Raw genomic sequence first — 13,779 nt, 5'->3', positions numbered from 1 at the left:
AAAGTCGCCTGGTTAGAATGTCAAATGCGAAATAAAACTCAAAGAATGTGCATGAGATTAGTTCCTGTGAATCACGGCGCACTGCTCTGAGCTCTTGGAATAAAGGAAAATGAACCTGTAAGATCAGCATAAACGAGTAAAAGGTGATCCTGGGCAGCAAGCTTTGACACAAGGCTTATTTTGTAAATGCACACTTACTCGGTTATTTGTCTTAAGAACACCTAATTTATAGACAAAGAATTACTTCTCTGCCTCGCTTCAGGATTCCCAAAATGTGGTCCCACCCAAATAACCCTGTTTGCGTCCTATTTCTTCAGGCTTCCTGCTTGAGTCGGCCTCCTCTCACATTCCCAACACACCTCCTCTTCCTTCCCTGCCTCTTTCTTTCTCCACCCTCCCCTGGTCCGGAAGACCCACGCCCGTCTACCCATTCATCCTGCATTTACACTCCCGAGACTCCGGTCAGAGCTGCTTCCGCCTTTGGGACACCTCTCACGCGATTTAACCCCAGAATCCATTCTTCTAAATTAAAAGAGGAAAAAGAAGTGAAGAATTCAAAATTAAAGAGACAAAGATGAAATCAGAATCTATACCACCCCCCTCATTTCCAAAACATGTGGGTCACAATAGGAACATTTAGCAAGATCAAATTCAAGGCAAAAAGGACCAAGAACAACACTATCACAGGAAAGGGGGTAAAATTAACACTCTTAGTCATCTGTGAATCAATTTGATCCCTCAAAAACTATGACATAAAGGATCTGAATAACATAATTAATAAGGCCATATATGCGCATAGAACAGATAAGTATACAGGTGCATGGATGTATTGTGATTATATCTGTATATTTTCTTTATAAATATCTGTGCAACATTACTTTTTAAAAAGAGCTATAAAAATGCCACAAAAACAACTCAGTAAATCCTAAAATGTAGCAGTCATATAAACCATATTTGCTGGTGAAACACATTTATACCACATAGAAGTAAAGGGTTAATATCTCTCATACAAAGAGCTTCTGCAAATCAACCAGAATAAAACCACCCAACAGAAAAAGAGGAAAAGGAGTGGAAATTAGAAATACCATTTGCGAATATCTATATATGAAATAAATGATAAATGAGTAAACTAAAAATCAATCTGGTAGATTTTTAAAACTTGGCCAAATACTTGAATACCTTATTCAGTGTTATTTTTAGCATTCCTGAACTTCTTTTTTTCCCCAACATGGCACTTGACCTCATGACCCTGAGAACAAGACCTGAATTGAGATCAAGAGTTGGACACTTAACCTACTGAGCCACGCAGGTGCCCCTACGCATTCCTGAACTTCTGTATTATAAATGGTGTTATGACTGCATAGACGACTGCAAAATATAATCAGCACAAGATAACAGTAATGCAAACAAGGGATGCTACACGTATTTATTTTTAGTATTTGAATATTCACTTTTAAATACGGGTAAGATTCCGGGGCACCTGGGTGGCACAGCGGTTAAGCGTCTGCCTTCGGCTCAGGGCGTGATCCCGGCGTTATGGGATGGAGCCCCACATCAGGCTCCTCCGCTGGGAGCCTGCTTCTTCCTCTCCCACTCCCCCTGCTTGTGTTCCCTCTCTCGCTGGCTGTCTCTATCTCTGTGAAAGAAAGAAAAGAAAGAAAAGAAAGAAAAGAAAGAAAGAAAAAGAAATACGGGTAAGATTCCAACAATGGCTAAATAGCTTGTTGCCAACTGATCCTCTTGCTGAGAACAAGTTAGGAACACTAGGCCGAAAAAAGCTACCAAGTGCGAACCCGAGTAAGAAAGGCCCCAGAAAGAAGAAAGCTAATAACATTTAGAACTGCATTTGTTCATTCCCAAAGGTGGTCCTGGGAAACTGAAGATCTGAGTATAAAGGAACAACCAGGGAGCCTGTGAAGATGCAGAGAGCTTCTGCTAGTTTTACTGCACAGGGTAGACAAAAATTGCCATTCAGGGCCCACGGATGAGGAAGGGTTGTGGAAAATCGAGGCTTTCAGGTGGGACCCCTCATGATTACATCTTAGAAGTGGGGACCAAGTAGGAATAAGCGAGCCCTCACACAGTCTGAGGCAAAGCTGTAAATCATCTTAACCTCTGATTCTGCCCACAAGAAGCCAAAGTACATCCTTTTTGGAGGAAAATGACATTATCAATAGACTGAAATTATCTCCACTATTTTTTATAACCAGTGTCCAAAATTCAATAAAAATCATCAGGCGTATCAGGAGATGAGACCAAAGTAACAGAAAACTAAGGGAGGGGGGAAAAACTAGAAAAAGATCTACAGGGATTAAGATATTAGAGTTATCAGACATGGCTTTTGTAATAGAGCAATGTAAAAATTTCAATAGGAAAATCTATAAAATCACAATGACATCCATGAAGTCCTCCTTGATTCATACAAAATACACACATAAAAAATACAAAGGAGAAAATGATTGAGAAAAATGAGATACCAAAAACAGGTTTTGTTTATAGTAATCAAACTTCAAAACGCATTTTTAAAATTCTAATAAATAAATCATATAGAGGCCAACTTGGAAAAGTAAGCTTGTTAAAATGTTAGATGGCTACAGAACTCTCCAATCGTGTCACTGAAGATGAAAGACTTCCGACTTGTCCAAAGGATGAATCCTGCATCAAGAGAGCTTCTGGAAAACATGCTACCAAAGTTCTTCCTGCATTATACTGCACACGCACAAAAACAACGGTGCTCCTCTCCACCCTGGACGTCAGACGTCTGAACACGCAGACCGCCTTTACTGACAACCGCACGGTACCTCGACAGCGCATGCAATCCTGCTCCTGCATTACTCTCTTGCTCAAAGAGTTCCCGGTCTCCCACACCAACGTGGTGAGTCCACACGGAGGACAGAACGGAAACCAGGCGGCAGGGACAGCTGACTGTGGCTGACCGTGGAACAAACGTGGGGAAGGGGGTCTTAGGAGTCACACTCACCAGCTCGGTGCTCACAAGGTCCTTATGGCACAGTGTGATGACCAGGACGAGAAAGCACAGAAGGACTACGGTACTTTCTTCCTTCTTCAGCCGAAGACGAATTTCATGAGTTACAAGCGGCTGGGGAACTGCCTTGTGCATTTCCACAAGCCCCTCAAACAGGACGGAGGAAGAGCTAGTTCCCGGGATACAGGCTGCTTGAACAGCAGCAACAAAACCCCGTGATGCTCTGCTTTGCAGATAAGAACACCAAAGAGCTGGCCTGCTAAATCCAATATTCGCTTATTATTTTTTTTTTAAGATTTTAGGTATTTATTTGCCGGGGGGTGGGGGGGAGAGCACAAGCAGGGGGAGCGGCAGAGGGAGAGGGAGAAGCAGACTCCCCGCTGAGCAAGGAGCCCAATGCTGGGCTGGATCCCAGGATCCCGGGATCATGACCTGAGCCGAAGGCAGATGCTTAACCCACTGAGCCACCCAGGCGTCCCCTCCAATGATCGCTTATTAAGAATGTAATTTATTCACCAGAATTTGCTAAATAAGGAGGGAGTGGCAAATTTAAACAAAGCTGACAGACTTTGAGAGTTCACGTTTTTTTTACATATAAAAAGTCCCTATCCTTCTATCCCAGAAACAAGCTGAAGTTGGTGTGCACGAATGAAAGCCAAGACATAAGTGATACCGAAACAATTCTGCTACACCCTGGAAGTCAACGACATGACTGCCACAATTTTAGACCCAAAATTAATGAATTTTTTTTCAGCCAACTACTTGTGTGAGGCAGCAAAAATGTTAGAAAGTTAGATATACGTGTTGGCAGCTATCTTCAGTATGCTTCCGGAAATGTTTAGAAAGAATGGTTCAAGCAGTGCGCGATGCTTCCGTTCCCGGGCTTCCTTCAGTCGAACTCAGGATCATCACACAAATCTCCAAGGCCAGTGGTTAGTGAGGAGCGAGGTCTGACCTGGTCTAGAACCTAGTCCTTACCTAGTTATTATCGGAGAGGACAAGGTTAGTTGCCAGGGGACAACTCACTATCAGCAGTACCAGACTGTAGTAAGAGACAGTAATAGCAGGCCGTGGGGGGAAAGGAAAACGCCTGTATATTTTCAAAATTAAAGCTGACTATGAAAAACTTTTATTAAAAAATTTCAAATTTTGTTGAAATTTCAGATTTTTGTATTCCAGACATCCATTCTATGACACTGATATTTAGCTGTAGTTTCAGCTAAATATGACTTAACACTTGACCATTTGGCCAAAATGTGTATTCGGCATGCCTCCGATATTCAATCAGTGACATTCTATGAGGCATCTAAAACCTAAGGTAGCTTATGTAACGTACAGCACGGTGACTATTGTTATAACACTGTAGTGCGTAATTCAAAGTTGCTAAGAGATCTTAAAAGTTCTCATCACAAGAAAAGATGTTTAACTACGTATGACAACAGATGTTAAGTAGACTTGTGGGGATCATTTTACAATATTTACAAATATTATGTTGTACACCTGAAGCTAAATAGTGTTATATGTCAATTATACTTCAATTAAAAAAAAAATAAGGTAGCTTTAGACGTACTGACATGGAAAGATTATCTCAACTGTTACATGTTGGAAAAATCAAGTTTTAGTGCAGTATAAATAATATATATATGCAGACACACACATACACACAGTATATACACATACATATGTGTATATCTATCACAAGAATACTAATAAATGCATAGAAATAAACCAAGACCATTATATACCTATTTTAAGAATGATTCTCTCTCAGAGGGTGGGATTGAAGGAGACTTTTCCTTTCTGCATAATACATTTTATCTAGTTGAATTTTCCTTTGTAAACAACAAGCACATGTTACTTTTGGAGCCTAGCCAGACAGAACTTGTAAGGAAATCTAGAAAAAAAGCTAAAATTTCTTGAGGGCAAGACCTTCTCAAAGTGCACTTAAGACAAAACATGCACAGATCTCATTGGCTGGAACCACAGAGATCATTCATTCTAACCCTCCCTTGATAGAACAATAAAGAACCTTAGGTCTAGAGAGGCTCAGTGGCCTGACCAAGGCCACATGGCCGGTTCATGGCTGGACACCAACACCTCTTGGCTCCTACCATTTATTATTATACCTATAACTAGCGAAGTTATTTCCACTAGGCTTCTTGGCTCTCTGAGCTCCCTAAGCCACAAACAAATAACAAATATTGATGACATCTGATATACTGTTTGATACACTGACATGTTTGAAGATATGAAAATACAAACTCAAAAATAAAGAATTCTTCATTTTAGGAAAGGAATCACTTCAGGTGTTCCTTTAAGTAACTACTATATGGCTTCTAAAAATGAAACTAAGTTTTATAGAACTCTGAGTACTCTGTTAATAATGGCATTGGAGAAATAAAGCGAATATACCAACTCTGTCACTGTATTAATAATACCCAGGATTCTCACTCTGCCTGACTTCTCAGATCGGTCTAACACAGGTCTCAGAATCAGTGACAAAGTGGACACTACACTTGTTAGGATTCTACGGTACCAATATGCTTTCAAAAAGCTTACCATCTAGTCCCAGGTAACACAGCTTTGAATTAGCAGCTTACCCTTTCAGCCCACCAGCGGAAGAGTGAAAGTACTTGATATAACCATAAAACCCTCCAACGGAAGTTCAGGTGGGATTACAAGGAACAACCTTTATGTGGAGAAAGAGAACCTTTGCAAAGACTTCCATCTTCGACAATACACATCGGGTGTATGTGAAGACTGAGTGTGAAAGACGGAAATTGTGCCCTTCTAATAATTCAGTAGTTGCAATTCCCATAACTGACATCTGTCCTAGGTATTTGGAGCTTTTTCTCACAAAACTGGCCCAGACCTCTGTGGTGCATCCCTTCAGAAACCAACTCTAGAAAGAAAGAGGAAGGGTTCACTAGAGCTCTGGATGAATACTGCATTTTAAGCTCCATTTTCCTGGCTCTTCTTTATTTTCCCCACAGCCCTTGGAATATGCCCTCAACCAGGACACATGTCTCTGGGAAGTCATAGGCTGACAAGTTCACGATCTTCATAAAAAGAGGGTATGCCCCAACAGTTACCACAATGGCTGCTGTAGAAAATGAAATGTACCTTTTTTTCTCTCTGAATTTCTCTATTCTCATCTGTGAGAGATGACCTATTTGGAAGGTCAAGGGGGATCCTAGGTCCGCAGGCTGACACAGATCAAACCAAAGATGACCCGTAGCTCAGCTTATAGGACATAAAAAATCTTTGCTATCCAATCTCTAGCTTCCGTGGATGAACATTCTAGATGTAGATATCAAGCACTTGGATATTTACTGTAAAACAAAGCAACAGCTAACACTGTCCTTGTGAGGAAGATTATACAAGCCTCTGCCGTGATTAATGAAAAAGCTAGCTTGAGCCAAAAGAACGAGAGGAAAGGAGGATCTCTCCTCCTGCTCGACAGTGACCTATAATTAGCTTTCTCACCAGGTGTGGGGCCCCAAAAGCCCCTGAGCATCAAATATCCACACTGAGCACGACATAATAAGATGTGCCTATCTTTCCAACGCCCCTAAAAAGTGGCTTCCCCATCCGCATGGATCGTGTGGAAGGAAAAGCCAAATACACTCGAGTGCCGTACGAGGGTTCTACGCTTTATGAGAGAAGGGTGCTGCTGACGTTCTAGAATTTAGAATCTAGCTGTTTTCCCCAAAAGTGGTTGGTGAATATTCTGTTAACCCTGTGCCACTGTCGACAATCTAGTAAAACCTCTCAGATCAATTATTTTCTGAAACAAGACCAACATCAAATCCCGGCACAGAATTCCAAGATGAGAGGAAATGATCAGACACAGCAAAGTAAAAAAGAGAACAGAAGAACCAGTCCTCAGACGGGCAATGGAATCATGAGATGAGATGTTAGAACTAACCTGTGGTAAAATAACGTATCCATTAGGAGTAGGTCTGGTTGCGTGTAACGAAGACCTGAGAATTTATGGCTTAACCAAGATAAGAAGTTATATCTAAATCAACCAAATGAAATCGAGACTTGGGCGGTCAAAGGCTGGTCTGGGGACACCTTCCAGTTCATTGCTCTGCCATTCCCATGAAGACCCTTCTTGTCAGGCCTCAAGATGATGACCAGAGCTCCTGCTATCCCACCAAAATTCCAGACAGCAGACGGAAAAAGACTTAGGGCCAAAAGGCATGTATCCTCTGTCTGTTATATTTCCCTGGAAACTACCATTGGACTTTTCCACTTATTTCTCTTTGGCCCATAACACTACCATATTGTTTTATCAAGCTACAAGGAACGCAGGATAATTAATTTCTTCCCAGGTGGCCATGAGCCCAGACAAGAATCAAGGGTTTGAAAGGAAAGCAAATGAATTTGGGGTGGGAAGCAAGTACCGCTGACCTTGACTAACATGGTTCTGAACTGCGCAGGTCTGCTTCTGCGCTTTGATAAATACCATAAATGTATTTTCTCCTAGGATTTTCTTTAAAATTTTTTTTTTAATCAGAGAGACAAAGTGCACAATCAGGGGGAGCAGAAGGCAGAGGGAGAAGCAGGCTCCCTGCTGAGTAAGGACCCCGATGCAGGACTCGGTCACAGGACCTTAGGACCATGACCCGAGCCAAAGGCAGACACCTAACTGGCTCAGCCACCCAGGTGCTCCTCTCATAGGATTTTCTTAACGTTTTCTTTTCTCCAGCTTACTGTATTCTAAGTATACAGTACATAATACATATGCAAAATACGTATTAATCAGCAGTTTATGTAATCAATAAGATTTCCAGTCAACAGCAACCTATCAGTAGTTACATTTGAGGGAAAGTCGAAAGTTATACAGGGATCTTCAACCGCAAGGGGGGTTGGCACCCCTAACTCCGTGTTGTTCAAGGGTCAACTGTACTCTGACAAATTACCAGAAGGTCCTACTCAAGGGGTAGTTACTTAACAAGGGTCCATTGCTACTATAGTGATTGTGCTCACTGAAGCGGGAGTTGTCTCCAATCATTTCAATGTAATAAATGTTAACATCCAAACTTCTTAAATAGTAGTTAAATTAACTTTAGAAAATAACATGCCTTTCAACTTTTTTCTCCAATTCTGAGAGGAAGCAAGTGTGGGAAAAATTTCTAGTTTCCAGCATAATGCAAGAACTTTTTAAAATAAATACTGTTATTAAATACATACATACATACTGTCTACTACCTTTCTCAGGGAAAATGGGCATATGTGAAATTAAACAACAATAACTTCAGGAGTAACAATTCATTTATTTGGTAATTTTTTCATTCTTTCATACATTTGTCAGCACAACTACGTGCCAAACACTACTGGGTACTAGTACTATAAATAGATAAGACACACACCCTGTTGTCCTTGCTCTAGGATTCGGAGTTGAACAAATCAAGAGGGGACTACAAGAAACAGAAAAACACAAGATTTAAAGGAAATCTAAATTCGTTCCCCAAACTCTAGAAGGGTTTGCACTCTCCCTTGTTTCACGTGTCTATACACATTATGGTGTGCGCATGGTGCTGACTTACTTAAAAGTTTCAGTCCACCCGACAGTTTACTTGTACTTTACAGCCTGACACCCAAACGTTAGTGAAAACCATCACACAAACCAAAGTTTCCAGGTCTAGCATCTGATGTAGACTGTCCTCTAATGCCATCAGCAATCTCACAATGACACACAGTTTACTTCCAGAGGGAGCAGATGGGGAAGGAAAGCTAGACCAATGCCCAACTGTCATGATCTAGGAAATAGCCTGACATCTGCAGAACGATGTTCAGATTCACACACACACGCACTCACCCACACCCCGGTACGGTAATACAGAGAATGCACAATCCCACTAGTACGGCGACACTCTTTTAAAGATCATTTTGAAACTCAGTAATGTGGTCTCATGGCAGAGCCAAACTTCGCCTGAATTTCACGGCTGACCCCTTTCACGGTCATCCATTGCTCCTCATTATCTCATTTTCTTGTCTACACGGAGTACTTCTTTTTGAAAGTCAATCTACTCTTATTATTACATACGTCTCTTAAACATGGTAATTTCTACCTTAACCTGCTCAAATTTTCTTCTTGGAATTAAAAGTTCTCTGTCAGGGGCGCCTGGGTGGCTCAGTCGTTAAGCGTCTGCCTTCGGCTCAGGGCGTGATCCCGGCGTTCTGGGATCGAGCCCCACATCAGGCTCCTCCGCTGGGAGCCTGCTTCTTCCTCTCCCACTCCCCCTGCTTGGGTTCCCTCTCTCGCTGGCTGGCTGTCTCTGTCAAATAAATAAATAAAATCTTTTTTTAAAAAAAAAAGTTATCCATCAAGGTTGATGTTAAATAATTAAAATCCTCAAACACTGCAATCCCCTGATGAAACCAATGGCTCGAAGCATACCCTCAGAGGATACCATGGGGTTTGCGGGAGAAAATGTCTGAACCCCATTCTATCAAGAATGAGGTTGTTTTCAATTTGTTGTTTACTTGCTAAATGTATTCCAGAGTCTCATAAATTAAGAAGTCTGACCTATATCGTTGACTTGTCTGGCTATTTTCGCACTGCACCTCAGTTCAGCGAGGCTGTCGGTAATAAGGGTGTTGACTCTCATTATTGACAGCTGTCTTACAGTGTACTTGGCTTTCTTAACCCATCTCTCAGGTACTAATTCATGTCTTTGTATAAAATCTGAATTCACACCTTTAACTGCTGACAGCTCTTCTTCCAGCTTCTACTCTCATTTGTAAGATTCCGTAAAGCCTCTTTTTAAAATCACTTAAGGATTTTCCTAATAGAATTCATTTCTCATAAACACCATATTCTCCATAAAAACCTCCAACTAAGCAGCTCTAGCAAGCACTGGTAGTACCCAGGCTGAAGAGAAGACATCTTGAGCCAACTGCTTTTAGTGAGGTCAACTCATGCAGGCAACACAGGACCTGTGAATGTTAGTTTCAAATTCTCCTTCCTCTTGGTTTTCTTTTTTAAACTTTCTTAATTCTGGTCTTGAGGGAATATCTAGAACGAGTCTGGTAGGGCAGCATGTCCCCAAAGAAGCAACATGAACAGAGGCCTCAAGACAGAAGGGAGTTTGGCCATTTGAGGAGCAGAAGGAAGGCCAGGATGGCTGACGTGTGGTGAGCGGTGAAGGGGCAAAACGTGACTGAAGAGAAGCTGGGTCATATTATTCATGTGACCCAACATTTTCGACCAGTTACCAAGTTCCCCTGCTCAACAGTGTATTCCACCACAATAACCAGGCCTAGCGAAACTCAATTGGTCCTACTTAAACGTTAAACACATCTTACATGAGTACGCAAACACATACTAACTTGAAGTGACAGATATCCTTAAACTTTTTACAGATTAAATGAGACAACGCAAAAGAGTAAAAAAAATTTTTTTAAATAGCAGGGCCAAACTGTCACCTTCCAAACACATACAGTAGAGGATACAAAAGTTCTCTTTGTCGGCGCAGGGTAAGAGCTCATTCTCATGAACACTGCCATGGCTATAGGCCATCTCCCCAAGCCATTCTTGAGAACCTAGAACCCAAACATGAAGTTAAGGAATTTGGGGAGCTATCCTAACTGGTAATTAGCCCAGGGAAAAATTTTGTAGGACCTCTACGAAATGTTCGGGCACAGACAAATCTCCGTATCTACGAACATGCCACTTCTTTCTAATTAATACCCAGAGTCACCAATCTGGAGAGTGACAGAACTTCAGACCCCCTACACTGCCCCGCCCCACTAATGCTCTCTTTCTCCCACACTCTCTCAAGTAGATAAAAAAAAATTTTTAAATCTGATGTATAAAAACACAAAATTATGGGGCACCTGGTTGGCTCAGTGGTTAAGCGTCTGCCTTCGGCTCAGGTCCTGATCCCAGGATCCTGGGATCGAGCCCCGCATCAGGCTCCCTGCTTGGTGGGAAGCCTGCTTCTCCCTCTCCTACTCCCCCTGCTTGTGTTCCCTCTCTCGCTGTCTATCAAATAAATAAATAAAATCTTTAAACACACACACACACAATTATAAGATACAGTAACTCAATAAATTGAATAACTTAGGGGTTATACCAAGCATTCATGAGCTCACATAAATACAGGTATTCTCCACTTTCCAAAGATTCACACTGTGCCACTTCACGTTTACAAAAGACCTATGCTAGTATGGTAGCAGTTTTTTTTTTTTTCCTGTAAAGGCATAAATCCTCTTCTGATTTCTTTCAGTTAGCAAAAACAGGTAGGAATGTAGGTTATTCATAAAAGTGAAATGGCGTAAAGCAAACTTCAAAAAAGCAGAGATACTCTTCACTTTAAGCTGTTTAGGCTTAAGAGAGCTTCATAGGAACACTCTACTTGCAGATAACAGGGGAAACCTGTACTGAGATCCCTTGACATATTTTAGATGTGACTGAACTTCCAAAAGCTTTACTGAAGACTTTTCAGAATCTCTTGTTAAACGGTGGGAACATCGGTGGATTATCCACAAAGAAACATCTGTGGTCTGGACGCTGTCAAGTGTTTCCAGTTTGAGGGTAGTTGGTGTTTTGTTGTACACTCAAACATTTTGCTTTTCACGGGTATTATCAAAAGTAGCAACAGTTTTTCAAAGTTTCACAGCTCAACTTAGAATTTGTACAAGTGAATGATCGGAGGAGTATCTCTAAATCACTGGTACATCTCTTATGTTTTAGGAGTAGAATGAGGGTAATAAACACTGGGTTGGTTTCCGCTTTCTTAAAGGAAGAATTATCTTCCACATCTTTTTACTACGACTATATGAGACACTTAGGCCATGCAAGGTTCAAATGGAATCTGTTTACCAAACTCCATTTGATAAGTTTTAGCAATCATTTGACATAATTCACCAGCTTTTCTCTATTTCTGTTTCCAGGAGATGCCATTGGGCAGAATTCAGCAAGTTAAGGGCCTATTTTAAGCACTCACATATGCAAATTTTGCCCCATCTGGAGCATTCCTGATATTAACCAGATAACATGCCTTTTTTTTTCTTGTATCTACTTCTAAGGTATAAGGTCTCTTGTTAATGACAGTAATTACATAATAAATTAATACTATCAAATACACAGATAATGCTTAAATATCTCCATAAAATGGTTGGGTTTCTCTGGTGGGGGTTTCTCTGGTGGTATGGGGGGCAGGGAGCAGTGAGATTGTTTTTTATTATAGTTGATGAACTTGTGTATTCAAATCATGATCAAAAGAAATTCCCCACAATGTCTCTTAAATATCTTTATTATTCATAATTTATCTGTTGAGGAAACCAGATCATTTGACCTGTCAGGTCTGTTTTTGTTTTTGTTTGTTTTACTTCCTGGAGTTTACTGATTTGTACTCTCATGTTATTGAATCTGTTCTTTTATTCCTTATATTTCCTATAAAATGGTAGTTAGAACTAGAGGCTTGATCCAATTGAATTATCTTATGTTTTTAACATCAGAAAATAGAAAAAAAATTTAAGATTTTACTTATTTCAGAGAGCACGTGCACGTGCAGAGTGGAGGGCAGTGGAGACAGAGAAGGATAAGCAGACTCCCCACTGAGCAGGGAGCCTGATGCAGGGCTTTTAACATCAGAAAATTAGGGGTGCCTGGGTGGGGCAGTCGTTGAGTGTCTGCCTTCGGCTCAGGGCCTGATCCCAGGGTCCTGGGATCGAGCCCCACATCGGGCTCCCTGCTATGCTGGGAGCCTGCTTCTTCCTCTCCCACTCCCCCTATTGTGTTCCCTCTCTCGCTGGCTGTCAAATAAATAAATAAAATCTTAAAAAAAAAAAAAGAAAAGAAAATTAGTTGAAATTTATTTTTTTAATTTTTAAAATATTTTATTTATTTATTTGAGAGAGAACAGAGCGGGGAGTGGGGCCGGGAAGGGGTAGAGGGAGAAGCAGACTATCCCCTAAGCAGGGAGCCTGACGCAGGGGCTCGATCCCAGGACCCCGGGGTCATGACTTGAGCCAAAGGCAGAGGCTTAATTGACTGAGCCGCCCAGGGCCCCAGAAAATCAACTGAAATTTGAAAGGACAGAGTCCAAGTTTGGATAAAGGTGTAATGTTGGCTTTTCAGGTTACCTGGACAGGAGGAAAGTATCCCAGACCTACTTTTTGCCTGAAATTTTTAGGAAATGCACAGATCCTAAAATTGCTCATCGGTAATAGCATTTAGTAGTGAAATCAAAATAAGTTATAACAGAAGAAAGTTTTTCTTTTAAATGATTGATAATGTACATCCTGTATTGTCATCAAAAATGACGTCATATAAAACCTAAGATGTTAGTTGACAAATTTTATTCAGATGAGAACAGGTTAGATCATGATCACCCAAGGAAATGGTTGTATACTTGTATCCAGTTTTTGTTTTTTTTGTTTTTTAAGATTGTATTTATTTGAGAGAGCGAGCGAGCACGGGAGCAAGTGCACAAGCAGGGGGAGGGGCAGAGGGAGAGGGAGCAGCAGACTCCCCACCGAGTGGGGACCCCGACATGACCCCAGGATCATAACCTGAGCTGAAGGCAGATGCTTAAACTACTGAGCCGCCCAGGCGCCCCTACTTGTATCCAGTTTTGAACCCACTTTCTTTTCAGAGGAAAAAGGGTGGCAAGTAAAAGAAGAGTCACCTTGCACGCCACCTTCCCATCTCTGTAATTTTGAGATGGAGCACAAAGAGGAGCAGACTCATGCCCAAGGTAAAGCCAGAACTCTGCTCTAGGAAATTTCAAAGAGCAGTGCATAGAGATTTCTAAAGGGGAAATTACAATACGCTG

At 41.3% G+C, this 13,779-nt stretch overlaps 1 protein-coding gene across 1 annotated transcript in view; it reads right to left on the bottom strand.

Moving 5' to 3' along the window:
- AVEN (apoptosis and caspase activation inhibitor) overlaps positions 1-13,779 on the bottom strand; it is a 165,048-nt gene that overhangs the window by 8,917 nt on the left and 142,352 nt on the right. The gene's annotated exons all lie outside the window — the stretch shown is intronic.

Source organism: Ursus arctos, unplaced genomic scaffold (assembly GCF_023065955.2).
Source record: "Ursus arctos isolate Adak ecotype North America unplaced genomic scaffold, UrsArc2.0 scaffold_36, whole genome shotgun sequence".
In the NCBI taxonomy this organism is placed as follows: Eukaryota; Metazoa; Chordata; class Mammalia; order Carnivora; family Ursidae; genus Ursus; species Ursus arctos.
Note: the sequence above shows the minus strand (reverse complement) of the source record. Positions and strands in the feature narration are given on the sequence as shown.